Below are 13,250 nucleotides of genomic sequence, written 5' to 3' on the forward strand. Positions count from 1 at the left end.
GGATTTAGATATCTGTGGTAGGAAAGGCCAATAGCAGTCAATATAATTGTCTTTGCCTAGCAAAACAGTAAATCAGAAACAATACCAGATTCCTGGAGGGATTGCAAAGTTTAATGCCACTCTTAAGGACTTGAATGATGTGGGGATTGAGATTTCCATCACATTCCCATTCAACTCTCCTATTTGGCTTGTGCAGAAAACAGATGGCTCTTGAAGGATTACAGTGGATTATCATAAGCATAACAAAGTGGTGATTCCAATTGCAAATGCTGTTTCAGATTTCTTACCATTGTGTGAACAAATCAACACATTCCCTAGTAACTGGTATGAAGTGTTTAATCTGTAAAATACATTTTTCTCAATAGCTGTTAGTAAAAACTACCAAAAGAAGTTTGCATTCACATGACAAGGTCAGCATTATACCTTCACTGCCTTCTTCAGGGGTATACCAGATCTCCAGCCCTATATCATAATATTGTCCACAGGGACCTTGATGATTTCCCCCTACCACAATACACATTATTCCATTATATTGATGATATCATATTGATTGGACCTAGTGAGCAAGACATAGCAACTACTCTAGACTTATTGGTAAGGCATTCACATGTCAGAGGAGGGGAGATGAATCTAACAAAAATACAGGGAACTTCACCTAAGTAAAATTTCTACATGTTCAGTGGTGTAAGACATGGCAAGATATCCCTTCTAAGGTGAAGGATAAGCTGTTGCATCTCTCCCCTACTATGCCTGCGAAAGAGTCACAATGCCTAACTGACTTCTTTGGATTTTGGAGACAACATATTCCTCATTTAGGTGTGCTACTCCAGCCCATTCACCAAGTGACCAGAAAATCTACTAGTTTTGAGTAGGGACTTGAACAAGATGTTCTGCAAAAGGTCCAGGCTGCTGTGCAAGCTGCTCTGCCTCTTGGACAGTATGATCCAGATGGTCAAATGGTGCTGGGAGAATAAGTAGCAAATACAGATGCTGTTTGGTGCATTTGGCAGGGTCCTATAAGAGAATCACAACACAGCCCCTGGGATTTTACAGTAAACCTTAACATCCTCTGCAGTTAACTACTCTCTTTGTGAATAACAGCTTATTTCCTGCTATAGGGTCTTAGTGGATACAGAACACTGAAACATGGGCCATAAATTTACCATGAGACAGAATTTGCCCATTCTGAGCAGTGTGTTGTCTGATCCACCAAGCCATAAAATTTTCTGTAAACAGAAGCACACTACCATAAAATGGAAATTTTTATAAGATATGGGGCTCAAGCAGGTCCCGAATGCATAAGTAAGTTACATGAAGAAGTGGCCTAAATGCACATGGCCCTCAACCCTCCCATATTACCTTCTATTTCCCAGTCCAAATCCATGACTTCTTGGAGAGTTCCTTACAATCAGTTGACTGAGGAAAACTCAGGCCTAGTTTACAAATGATTTTGCATAATAGGAAGGTGCTACCCAAAAATGGGCAGTTGGAGTACTTCAGCTCTTCTGTGTTCCCTCAAGGATAGTGGAGAGGGGACATCTTCCCAGTGAGAAGAAATTCAAGCAGTTCACCTAGTTGTTCATTTTGCTTGGAAAGAAAACTGCTCAGAGTTGCATTTGTATACTGATTCATGGGCTGTAGCTAATGGTTTGGCTGGATGGACAGGGACTTGGAAGGAACATGATTGGAAAAGTGATTACAAAGAAGTCTTGGGAAGAGGTATGTAGATATACCTTTTTGAGTGGATAAAGGCATGAAGATATTTGGATCCCATGTGAATGCTCACCAGAGGGTGAATTCAGCAGAGGAATATTTTAATAATCATATGAATAAGATGACACCTCTGTGGATACCAGTTAGCCCCATTCTCCAGCCACTCTTTTCATTGCCCAATGGACTCATAAACAAAGTGGTCATTGTAGGGATGGAGGTTATGCATGGGCTCAGCAACATGGACTTCCACTCATCAAGGCCAACCTGGCCTCAGCCACTGCTGAATGCCCAATCTGCCAGCAGCAGAGACCCATGCTCAGTCACAATATGGCACCGTATCCAAAGGTGATTAACCTACTACCTGGTGGCAGGTTGATTACATTGGATTACTTCTATCATGGAATGTGCAGTGATTTATTCTAACTGAAATGAACACATACTACAGGTATGGGTTTGCCTTTCCTGCACTCAGTGCTTCTTCCAAAACTACCACCCATTGACTTACAGAATGCCTTATCCACTGTCATGGAATTCCATACAGCATTGCTTATGATGAAGAATAACACTTCACAGCAAATGAAATAAGAGAATGGGCATCTACTCATGGAGTTCTCTGGTCTTACCATGTTTGTTATCATTCAGAGGCAGCTAGGTTGATATAATAGTGGAATGGCCTTTTGAAGACTCAATTACACTGCCAAATAGGTGGCAATACCTTTCAGCACTAGGGCAGTTTTCTCCAGGAGGCTGTGTATGCTCTGAATCTGCATTCACTCTACGGTGCTATTTCTCCCATAGCCAGGATTCACAGGTCCAGGAATCAAGGGGTGGAAACAGGAGTGGCACTACTTGCTATAACTCCTAGTGATTCACTAGGAAAATTTTTGCTTCCTGTTCCTGCAATCTTAAGCTCTTCTGGTCTACAAGTCTTAGTTTCCAAGAGAGGAGTGCTCCCATCAGGATACAATAATTATTCCTTTAAACTGGAAGTTAAGACTGCCATTTGAACATTTTGGGCTTCTCATGTCTTTGAATCAACTAGCAATGAAGGGAATTTCTCTACTAGCTGTGGTGATTGACCCTGACTATCAAGGGGTAATAGCACTGCAACTATACAATAGAGGTAAAGGAGAGTTTTCCTGGAAAACAGAAGATTCCTATGGCATCTCCTGTTACTACCATGCACTGTGAATAAATCAAAGGAAAACTGCAAGATCCCAATCCAGGCAGGTCTTCTAATGGCCCAGAAACTTAAAGAATGAATGCTTGGCTCACCCCATCAGGCAAAGAACCATGGCTAGCTGAAGTGCTTGCTGAGGGTAAAGGGAAGCTGGAATGGGTAGTGGAAGAAGGTAGTGATAAGTATGAACTATGACCATGTGACCAGTTACAAAAACAAGGACAGTGATGTATTTAATTTATAGGGTATAAAGTTTAAGAGTGACTTTCACCCTATCCTGGAGAGGTTTAGTTCATTTCCAGTTGTACACAGAGTAGCTGACTATTGTTAGTCTGTTATTGTGTTCCATTTAGAGATTAAGTATGTTTAAGGCAATGTATATAACTGCCAAGTTGACAAGGGTTGAAATGTGATGGCTAGGTTCGTGTGTCAACTTGGCCAGGTGATGTTGCCCAGTTGTTGGATCAAGCAAGTACTGTCCTAACCATTATTGCAAGGACATTTGCTTTTGGTTAATCAACCAGAAGGCTGGTTTACTAATCATCAGCAAGTTGATTGCTTCTGTAGCTGATTACATCTATGAGAGGTGTGTCTTTCACAAGATAATTCAATCAGCTATATTTAATCCAATCTGTTGGAGACTTTTAAGGGAGAAGAGAAAGAGCCTTTATTTCTTCTTCAGTCAGCCAGCCTCTCCTGGGGAGTTCATCAAAACCATTGTTGGATTTGTCTCCTCACTCCCTGCCCTATGGAATTTGGACTTTTGCATCCCCACAGTTGCATGGGACACTTTCATAAAATCTCATTTTACAGATAATATTCTCTTGGTTCTATTAACCTAGAGAACCCAAACTAATGCAGATGGATAAAAAGAATGATATCACAAATGTGGCAAAATATTAAAATTGTTTGATGTAAGTATCTGGAGAAATGTTGATATATTGGAGTTCTTTGTATGGGTATTGAATTATTTTTGTTAACTTTCCTGTAATTTTGAAAGTATCAAAACAAAATTTAAATAATAATCCTAAGAAAAGTCTGAAATATGTCGCTATTCCCCTAATGACTGAAATATATCCTTATATTTTCAATATTTCAATAACTAGTGAACCATCATGTTTCTATCACAAAATTTATTTGCTTATACCTGTGTCATCTTCATAGCTGTTTCCTTGGAAAGACATCACTGTCCAATTTTATGTTCAAGTAATTCTCTTATAAAGGCCAAGGATAAACTTCTTGATATTTACTGCTGGCATTATGACTTTATTTTGCACTAACTCTTGAGATAGATTTAAATATATATTTATATGTAGGAATACTGTTCAAGTTATGATATTTGATTATGTAGATCTGCTGATATTTAACCCCCAGCATTGTAATAAAATCCTAATAGTGTTCTAATTGTCATTCATTTTAATTCATTGCTGCAATATGATTTTTATCTTTTTGTATTTCTGAAGCTCTATATTCAAATTTGCAGACATGAACTTTAAAAATTAATGTTCCCACAAAAACAAAAAAATAAAATAAAAAAATTAATGTTCCCTTCATTAGGAATGTGATGTCAATTAAAAAATATGTTTCCCAAACTTAATAATTTTTCCTCATTTTTCTTATTTTTGAATCATCAAATTCATTTTTTCTCATTATTAGGATGATCATTTATTGAGCCTTGGGAAGATGCTGATTACCTTGCTTACAATGTCACAGATAGATTTGGCTTTTTACATGAAGAGTAGTTCCCAAATCATAATGCAGCTATGGAATGGCAAAAAACATCTAAAAATTGAAAGAACTACAAAATGGCTGGAAAATGCTGAAAGGATGGAAAAAATACAGGAACACTGAAAAGTTTCACAGGAGAGTTTACAAAGGAATCTCACACCAGCTCAGAGGGGAAGCCTGGCCTTTACTTGTTCAGATCCCTATAATGTAAGAAGAAACAAGAGACCTTTATAATAAATGAAAACATGGAGCACATGATTGTTCACCTGATATCAGACAAATTATCCTTGATGTCAACCACACATTTAGGGACCATATTATGTTTAGAGACAGATATGGATTTAAGCAACAATCGTTATTCCATTTTCTTGCTGCATATTCTATTCATAATATAGAAGTTGGGTACTGTCAGGGAATGAGCTTACAGTTACTCATATGTATATGAGTGAAGAAGATGACTTCTGGACCCTAGTCAAACTGTTCTCAGGCCTCAAACATGCTATGCATGGCTTTTTTGTCAAAGATTTTCCTAAAGTTTTGAGGTTTCAAGGACACCATGAAAAATACTGAATAAATTTCTCTCCAAGCTTAAGTATTATTTGGATTGTTGAAAAATCTATACAGATTTTTTCACAATGAAATTGTTTTTCCAATGTTTCCCTAATCATACTCCATTTACACTAAACCTAAGAATATGAGCCATCTCATCTTTGAAGAACTGAGTCTTACTACTACATCTTATGTAAACTCAATTTGCACAAAAAAAGATAAAATTTATGGTAGAAGTTGGAGAATTTCTTCAGGACACTCTGGCAAAGATTTTTTTTATGATGACTTTGTAGTAGAGCAACTTCAAATTTCTATGGTAGAACTAAAGCTAGCAACCTGGTAAAGAGGATGAATATCCAAAGAAACCCTTGGGGAACTTCTCTCTGAAAGGCAGTCTGCTGGCATTCAGTACCTGAGCAATAGACAAAATAGTACTGGTAGGTCAAGTCCCTACATAGGAAACAGATGAGGCAGTTGCCCCTCCCCTCACCAGAATCACAAGCACTTCCCTCTCCATCAGAATTGAATTGGCACCTCAGAAAGAGCAAGGAAGCTGAGACAGAAATCAGTGGGTGAAGATGTAAAAAGCTAAAAGTTGTAGTTGATTTTCAAAGATAAATTCCATCATCTCCACAAGAAAATTCCAAGCAGGATAATAATGCAGCTGCTAACCAAAATAACAATGCTACTTAAAATATTAGAAAGGAATTTGTGCCCAAATGGAATAAACCTTCAGATAGTTCAGCTACTGAAAATAACTGCAAACGTTTCACAGAAAGCAAACATAGACAGAAAACCCCACAGTTAAGATCACTATCCTAAGTCTGACTGATCTTAAAGTATCAAATGTAAGTGAAAATATGAAGGTTCTGCATACAGATGTAGGGAAGTAGGGAAGCCAGGCTTCAATGCTTCCCAGTATGGTAATCTCCCTAGGACTCAAAGCAAACATTGTGCTGCTGTTGAAGTGGCACTTGAAAGGGCTTACTCACAAAGTCCAAGGAATGAAGTACACACTAACAGAAAAGCAGGTGGAGCTGATCTCCAGTCTGTCAAAAGTATCAAACCATGTTACTTTCATAGCACAGCCTCCAGGTTACCCAAACTACCCTTCTCAGAGGGAGAAGACAGTGGAACAGCACCTCCTACAGTGACCCCATCACCGCAGGAACTCCCTGAAACAGGGTCCAACAACTAACCTCATATTCATGCCACCACACTCCAGCAGGGGGGCACAATGAGCCCTTCCAGGAAACCTTTTGTTTCTACTCTTTCAATAGACACTTATTCAAAGAAATCTTACAACAACCCAGCTCCTCTTGTACTACTATCTATTTGAATGGAGGTTCTTCATTGACATTGTTGCTGGGGGATATTCAGGCAATTGAGTCAACAAAGAATGGAAAATTCATCATTCCTGCAGTGGATTATTTGCCATATAACAGAAAATGGTCAGAAGTTAGTTACCTGTACAGACCTGAGGTGCATGGGCAATCAAGATATTGAGATGGTAACCATAGCCACTTAAGCAACTTACCAAAATTTCCAGCCTTTCAACATGTGACCTTTCATGACCATAACCCCACAGCAGCTTCAGTGGATAGTCCAGCACAGTGTAGAACATTGCCAGATTTAGAAGATGCCAGTTCATCCCAGTGTCAATATTCAGGGCCTTTGCCTCCAGCATTTTACTACAGAAATTTGAGTGGACTTTCCCTTTAAGAATCAGTATGGCTGTGAATATTTATCTATACTTGCTAGAGGCAAGATAAGAGAAACCATTTAACTCCTACATTACTATGTTTATAATTGCCAAAGCAGTATTTTATAAGACTGTAAATAACTTACACAATTCTAATTTATGTTATTAATTAGAATATATGGAAATATTTTCATTCCATGTAGATGTTGCTTAAGATGATAATTTTAAAATTCATCATCACTGAACCTGTTAGAATTTAACATGGAAACATAGTAATAGCATTTAGGGATACACACACAATGACAATTCATTAGTCAGTTTCATATACAGTTTTCTACAAAACCTGAATATTTTTATTCTATTGGCTTATTCTTTTTTTTTTTTTTCATTTTTATTGAGATTGTTCAGATACCATACAATTATCCAAAGATCCAAAGTGTAGAATCACCTGCCCCTGGATACCCTCATACAGCTGTGCATCCATCACACTTAATTTTTGTTCAATTTTTAGAAACTTTCCATTACTCCAGACAAGAAATAAAGTGAAAGATGAAAAAAGAAAAAAAGAAAAGGAAACTCTAATCCTCCCCTATCCCTAACCAACCCCCCTCAATTGGTGACTCCTAGTATTGATACAGTACATTTGTTACTGTTTATGAAAAAATGTTGAAATACTACTAACTGTAGTATATAGTTTGCAATAGGTATATAGTTCTTCCCTATATGTCCCTCTATTATTAACTTCTAAATGCATTGTCATACATTTGTTCTGGTTCATGGAAGTGATTTCTAGTATTTGTACAGTTGATCATGGACATTGCCCACCATAGGATTCAGTTTTATACATTCCCATCTTTTGACCTCCAACTTTCCTTCTGGTAACATATATGACTCTGAGCTTCCCCTTTCCACCTCATTCACACACCATTCGGCACTGTTAGTTATTCTCACATCTTGCTACCGACACCGCTGTTCATTTCCAAACATTTAACTTCATCCTAGTTGAACATTCTGCTCATACTAAGCATCCACTCCCCATTCTTAAACCTCGTCCTATATCTTGGTACCTTATATTTCATGTCTATGAGTTTACATATTATAATTAATTCCTATCAGTGAGACCCTGCCATAATTGTCCTTATGTGTCTGGCTTATTTCACTCAGTATATTGCCCTCGAGGTTTTGTCATCAACCCATTTTTTTTTTAATACGGTTTTGTTCACTCACCATACATTCCATCCCAAGTAAATAATCAATAGTTCTCTGAATGGTCATACATTTTTGTGTTCACCACCTTCACCACCATCTATATAAGGGCATCTACATTTCTTCCACAAGGCAGGAGGGAGAGTTAAAGAAGGTAGAGAGGCAAAAGAAAAAGGAAAAAAATGACAGCTAGGAAGCAGCAAAAGGAAAAATAACCTTAAATCAAAGTAGAATAAAGAATCAGACAATACCACCAATGTCAAGTGTCTAACATGCCTCCCCTATCCCCCCTCTTATCTGCATTTACCGTGGTATATCGCCTTTGTTACATTAAAGGAAGCATAATACAATGATTCTATTAGTTGCAGTCTCTAGTTTATGCTGATTGCATCCCTCCCCCAATGCCTCCCCATTTTTAACACCTTGCAAAGTTGACATTTGCTTGTTCTCCCTCATAAAAGAACATATTTGTACATTTTATCACAATTGTTGTATGCTCTTGATTTCACCAAGTTACACAGTCCCAGTCTTTACCTTTCCTCCTTTCTTGTGGTGTCTCACATGCTCCCCACCTTCCTCTCTCATCCATATTCATAGTTATCTTTGTTCAGTGTACTTACATTGTTGTGCTACCACCTCCCAAAATTGTGTTCCAAACCACACACTCCTGTCTTCTATCACCCTGTAGTGCTCCCTTTAGTATTTCCTGTAGGGCAGGTGTCTTTTTCACGAAGTCTCTCATTGTCTGTTTGTCAGAAAATATTTTGAGCTCTCCCTCATATTTGAAGGACAGCTTTGCTGGATATAGGATTCTTGGTTGGCGGTTTTTCTCTTTCAGTATCTTAAATATATCATACCACTTCCTTCTTGCCTCCATGGTTTCTGCTGAGAGATCTGCACATAGCCTTATTAAGCTTCCTTTGTATGTAATGGATTGCTTCTCTCTTGCTGCTTTCAGGATTCTCTCTCTGTCTTTGACATTTGATAATCTGATTATTAAGTGTCTTGGCATAGGCCTATTCATATCTCTTCTGTTTGGAGTATGCTGTGCTTCCTGGATCTGTAATTTTATGTCTTTCATAAGAGATGGGAAATTTTCATTAATTATTTCCTCTATTATTGCTTCTGCCCCCTTTCCCTTCTCTTCTCCTTCAGGGACACCAATGATATGTACATTATTGTACTTTGTTTCATCCTTGAGTTCCTGGAGACGTTGCTCATATTTTTTTTTTAATTCAGTTTTATTGAAATATATTCACAAACCATACAGTCTTCCATGGTATACAATCAACTGTTCACAGTATGATCATATAGTTATGCGTTCATCACCACAATCTATTTCTGAACATTTTCCTTACATCAGAAAGAATCAGAATAAGAATAAAAAATAAAAGTGAAAAGAGAATACCCAAACCATCCCCCCATCCCACCCTATTTGTCATTTAGTTTTTACTCCCATTTTTCTACTGATTTTTTTTCAATTTTTTAACTTTGTTTATCAAAAAATTAAAAACAAACAGGCAAACAACAACCAATAAAACCCCACAACATTTCAAACAAAGCAATGGATTCAGGAAAACAAATAACCTAAAATAACTACTTTGCTTCCAATATGTTCCTACCATACCCCAAGAAAATTAATAAACCATGTCCAAACAGAGGAGTAAGAAAAACAAATAATCTAAAATAACTACATTGCTTCCAACATGTTCCTACCATGCCCCAAGAAAATTAACAACCCCTAAGAAAACAAAGGAATAAGAGAAAAAAAAAAACCTAAAATAACTCTATTGCTTCCAACATGATCTTACTATATCCAAGAAAGTTTACAAACCATAATCATTCCTGAGCATTCCCATAACATTGAGATTACCCTCCATAGTTTATCCGTTCTTATTAGATTATCATTCCCCCTCCACTAATTGGTATCTCTAGGTCCCCTACATTCTACAGTATAAAACATTGTACATTTTTCACAGAATTCACATTAGTGGTAACATACAATATGTCTCTTTTTGTGCCTGGCTTATTTTGCTCAGCATTAGATCTTTTTTTTTTTTTTTTTAACCTTCATTTTATTGACATATATTCATATACCACGCAGTCATACAAAACAAATCGTACTTTTGATTGTTCACAGTACCATTACATAGTTGTACATTCATCACCCAGATCAATCCCTGACACCTTCATTAGCACACACACAAGAATAACAAGAATAATAATTAGAGTGAAAAAGAGCAATTGAAGTAAAAAAGAACACTGGGTACCTTTGTCTGCTTGTTTCCTTCCCCTATTTTTCTACTCATCCATCCATAAACTAGACAAAGTGGAGTGTGGTCTTTATGGCTTTCCCAATCCCATTGTCACCCCTCATAAGCTACATTTTTATACAACTGTCTTCGAGATTCATGGGTTCTGGGTTGTAGTTTGATAGTTTCAGGTATCCACCACCAGCTACCCCAATTCTTTAGAATCTAAAAAGGGTTGTCTAAAGTGTGCGTAAGAGTGCCCACCAGAGTGACCTCTCTGCTCCTTTTGGATTCTCTCTGCCACTGAAGCTTATTTCATTTCCTTTCACATCCCCCTTTTGGTCAAGAAGATGTTCTCTGTCCCACGATGCCAGGTCTACATTCCTCCCCAGGAGTCATATTCCATGTTGCCAGGGAGATTCACTCCCCTGGGTGTCTGATCCCATGTAGGGGGGAGGGCAGTGATTTCACCTTTCAAGTTGGCTTAGCTAGAGAGACAGGGCCATATCTGAGCAACAAAGAGGCATTTGGGAGGAGGCTCTTAGGCACAACCATAGGGAGGCCTAGCCTCTCCTTTGCAGCAACCATCTTCCCAAGGGTAAAACCTGTGGTAGAGGGCTCAACCCATCAAACCACCAGTCCCCTATGTCTGTGGTCATGTTAGCAACCATGGAGGTGGGGTAGGCGAATACCCCTGCATTCTCCACAGGCTCCTCAAGGGAGCACTACATCTTTTTTTTTCCCTTGTTTTACTTTTTTTTTTTTTTAACTTTCCCTTCTTTTTTAAATCAACTGTATGAAAAAAAAAGTTAAAAAGAGAACAAACATACAATAAAAGAACATTTCAAAGAGACCATAACAAGGGAGTAAGAAAAAGACAACTAACCTAAGATAACTGCTTAACTTCCAACATGTTCCTACTTTACCCCAAGAAAGTTACATAATATAGCAACATTTCTGTGAACTTGCTCCTACTATATCCATCAGAAATTAACAGACCATAGTCATTCCTGGGCATCCCCAGAACGTTAAATAACTTATCTGTTCTTCTTGGATTATTCTTCCCCCTTCCTTAATTGCTCTCTATTGCTAGTTCCCCTACATTCTACATTATAAACCATTTGTTTTACATTTTTCAAAGTTCACATTAGTGGTAGCATATAATATTTCTCTTTTTGTGCCTGGCTTATTTCGCTCAGCATTATGTCTTCAAGGTTCATCCATGTTGTCATATGTTTCACGAAATCGTTCCTTCTTACTGCCATGTAGTATTCCATCGTGTGTATATACCACATTTTATTTATCCACTCATCTGTTGAAGGACATTTGGGTTGTTTCCATCTTTTGGCAATTGTGAATAATGCTGCTATGAACATTGGCGTGCAGATATCTGTTCGTGTCACTGCTTTCTGATCTTCCGGGTATATACCGAGAAGTGCAATCACTGGATCGAATGGTAACTCTATATCTAGTTTTCTAAGGAACTGCCAGACTGACTTCCAGAGTGGCTGAACCATTATACAGTCCCACCAACAGTGAATAAGAGTTCCAATTTCTCCACATCCCCTCCAGCATTTGTAGTTTCCTGTTTGTTTAATGGCAGCCATTCTAATCGGTGTTAGATGGTATCCCATTGTGGTCTTAATTTGCATCTCTCTAATAGCTAGTGAAGCTGAACATTTTTTCATGTGTTTCTTGGCCATTTGTATTTCCTCTTCAGAGAACTGTCTTTTCATATCTTTTGCCCATTTCATAATTGGGCCGACTGTACTATTGTCATTGAGTTGTAGGATTTCTTTATATATGCAAGATATCAGGCTTTTGTCAGATACATGGTTTCCAAAAATTTTTTCCCATTGAGTTGGCTGCCTCTTTACCTTTTTGAGAAATGCCTTTGAGGTGCAGAAACTTCTAAGCTTGAGGAGTTCCCATTTATCTATTTTCTCTTTTGTTGCTTGTGCTTTGGGTGTAAAGTCTAGGAAGTGGCCGCCTAATACAAGGTCTTGAAGATGTTTTCCTACATTATCTTCTAGGAGTTTTATGGTACTTTCTTTTATATTGAGATCTTTGGTCCATTTTGAGTTAATTTTTGTGTAGGGGGTGAGGTAGGGGTCCGCTTTCATTCTTTTGGATATGGATATCCAACTCTCCCAGCCCCATTTGTTGAAAAGACCATTATGACTCAGTTCAGTGACTTTGGCGCCTTATCAAAGATCAGTCGGCGATAGATCTGAGGGTCTATCTCTGAATTCTCAATTCGATTCCATTGATCTATATGTCTATCTTTGTGCCAGTACCATGCTGTTTTGGCAACTGTGGCTTTATAATAAGCTTCAAAGTCAGGGAGTGTAAGTCCTCCCACTTGGTTTTTCTTTTTTAGAGTGTCTTTAGCAATTCGAGGCATCTTCCCTTTCCAAATAAATTTGATAACTAGCTTTTCCAAGTCTGCAAAGTAGGTTGTTGGAATTTTGATTGGGATTGCATTGAATTTGTAGATGAGTTTGGGTAGAATTGACATGTTAATGACATTTAGTCTTCCTATCCATGAACATGGAATATTTTTCCATCTTTTAAGGTCCCCTTCTATTTCTTTTAGTAGAGTTATGTAGTTTTCTTTGTATAGGTCTTTTACATCTTTGGTTAAGTTTATTCCTAGGTACTTGATTTTTTTTAGTTGCTATTGAAAATGGCATCTTTTTCTTGAGTGTCTGTTCAGTTCGTTTATTTCTAGCATATAGAAACATTACTGACTTATGTGCATTAACCTTGTATCCCGCTACTTTGCTAAATTTGTTTATTAGCTCTAGTAGCTGTATCGTCGATTTCTCAGGGTTTTCTAGATATAAGATCATATCATCTGCAAACAATGACAGTTTTACTCCTTCTTTTCCAATTTGGATGCCTTTTATTTCTTTGTCTT

At 37.7% G+C, this 13,250-nt stretch overlaps 1 pseudogene; it reads left to right on the plus strand.

Annotated features, from left to right (window-relative positions):
* The first annotated feature begins 1,680 nt into the window (after positions 1–1,680).
* On the plus strand, positions 1,681–6,910 carry LOC119520711 (annotated as a pseudogene).
* The last annotated feature ends 6,340 nt before the right edge of the window (positions 6,911–13,250 follow it).

Source organism: Choloepus didactylus, chromosome 26 (assembly GCF_015220235.1).
Source record: "Choloepus didactylus isolate mChoDid1 chromosome 26, mChoDid1.pri, whole genome shotgun sequence".
NCBI classification, from domain to species: Eukaryota; Metazoa; Chordata; class Mammalia; order Pilosa; family Megalonychidae; genus Choloepus; species Choloepus didactylus.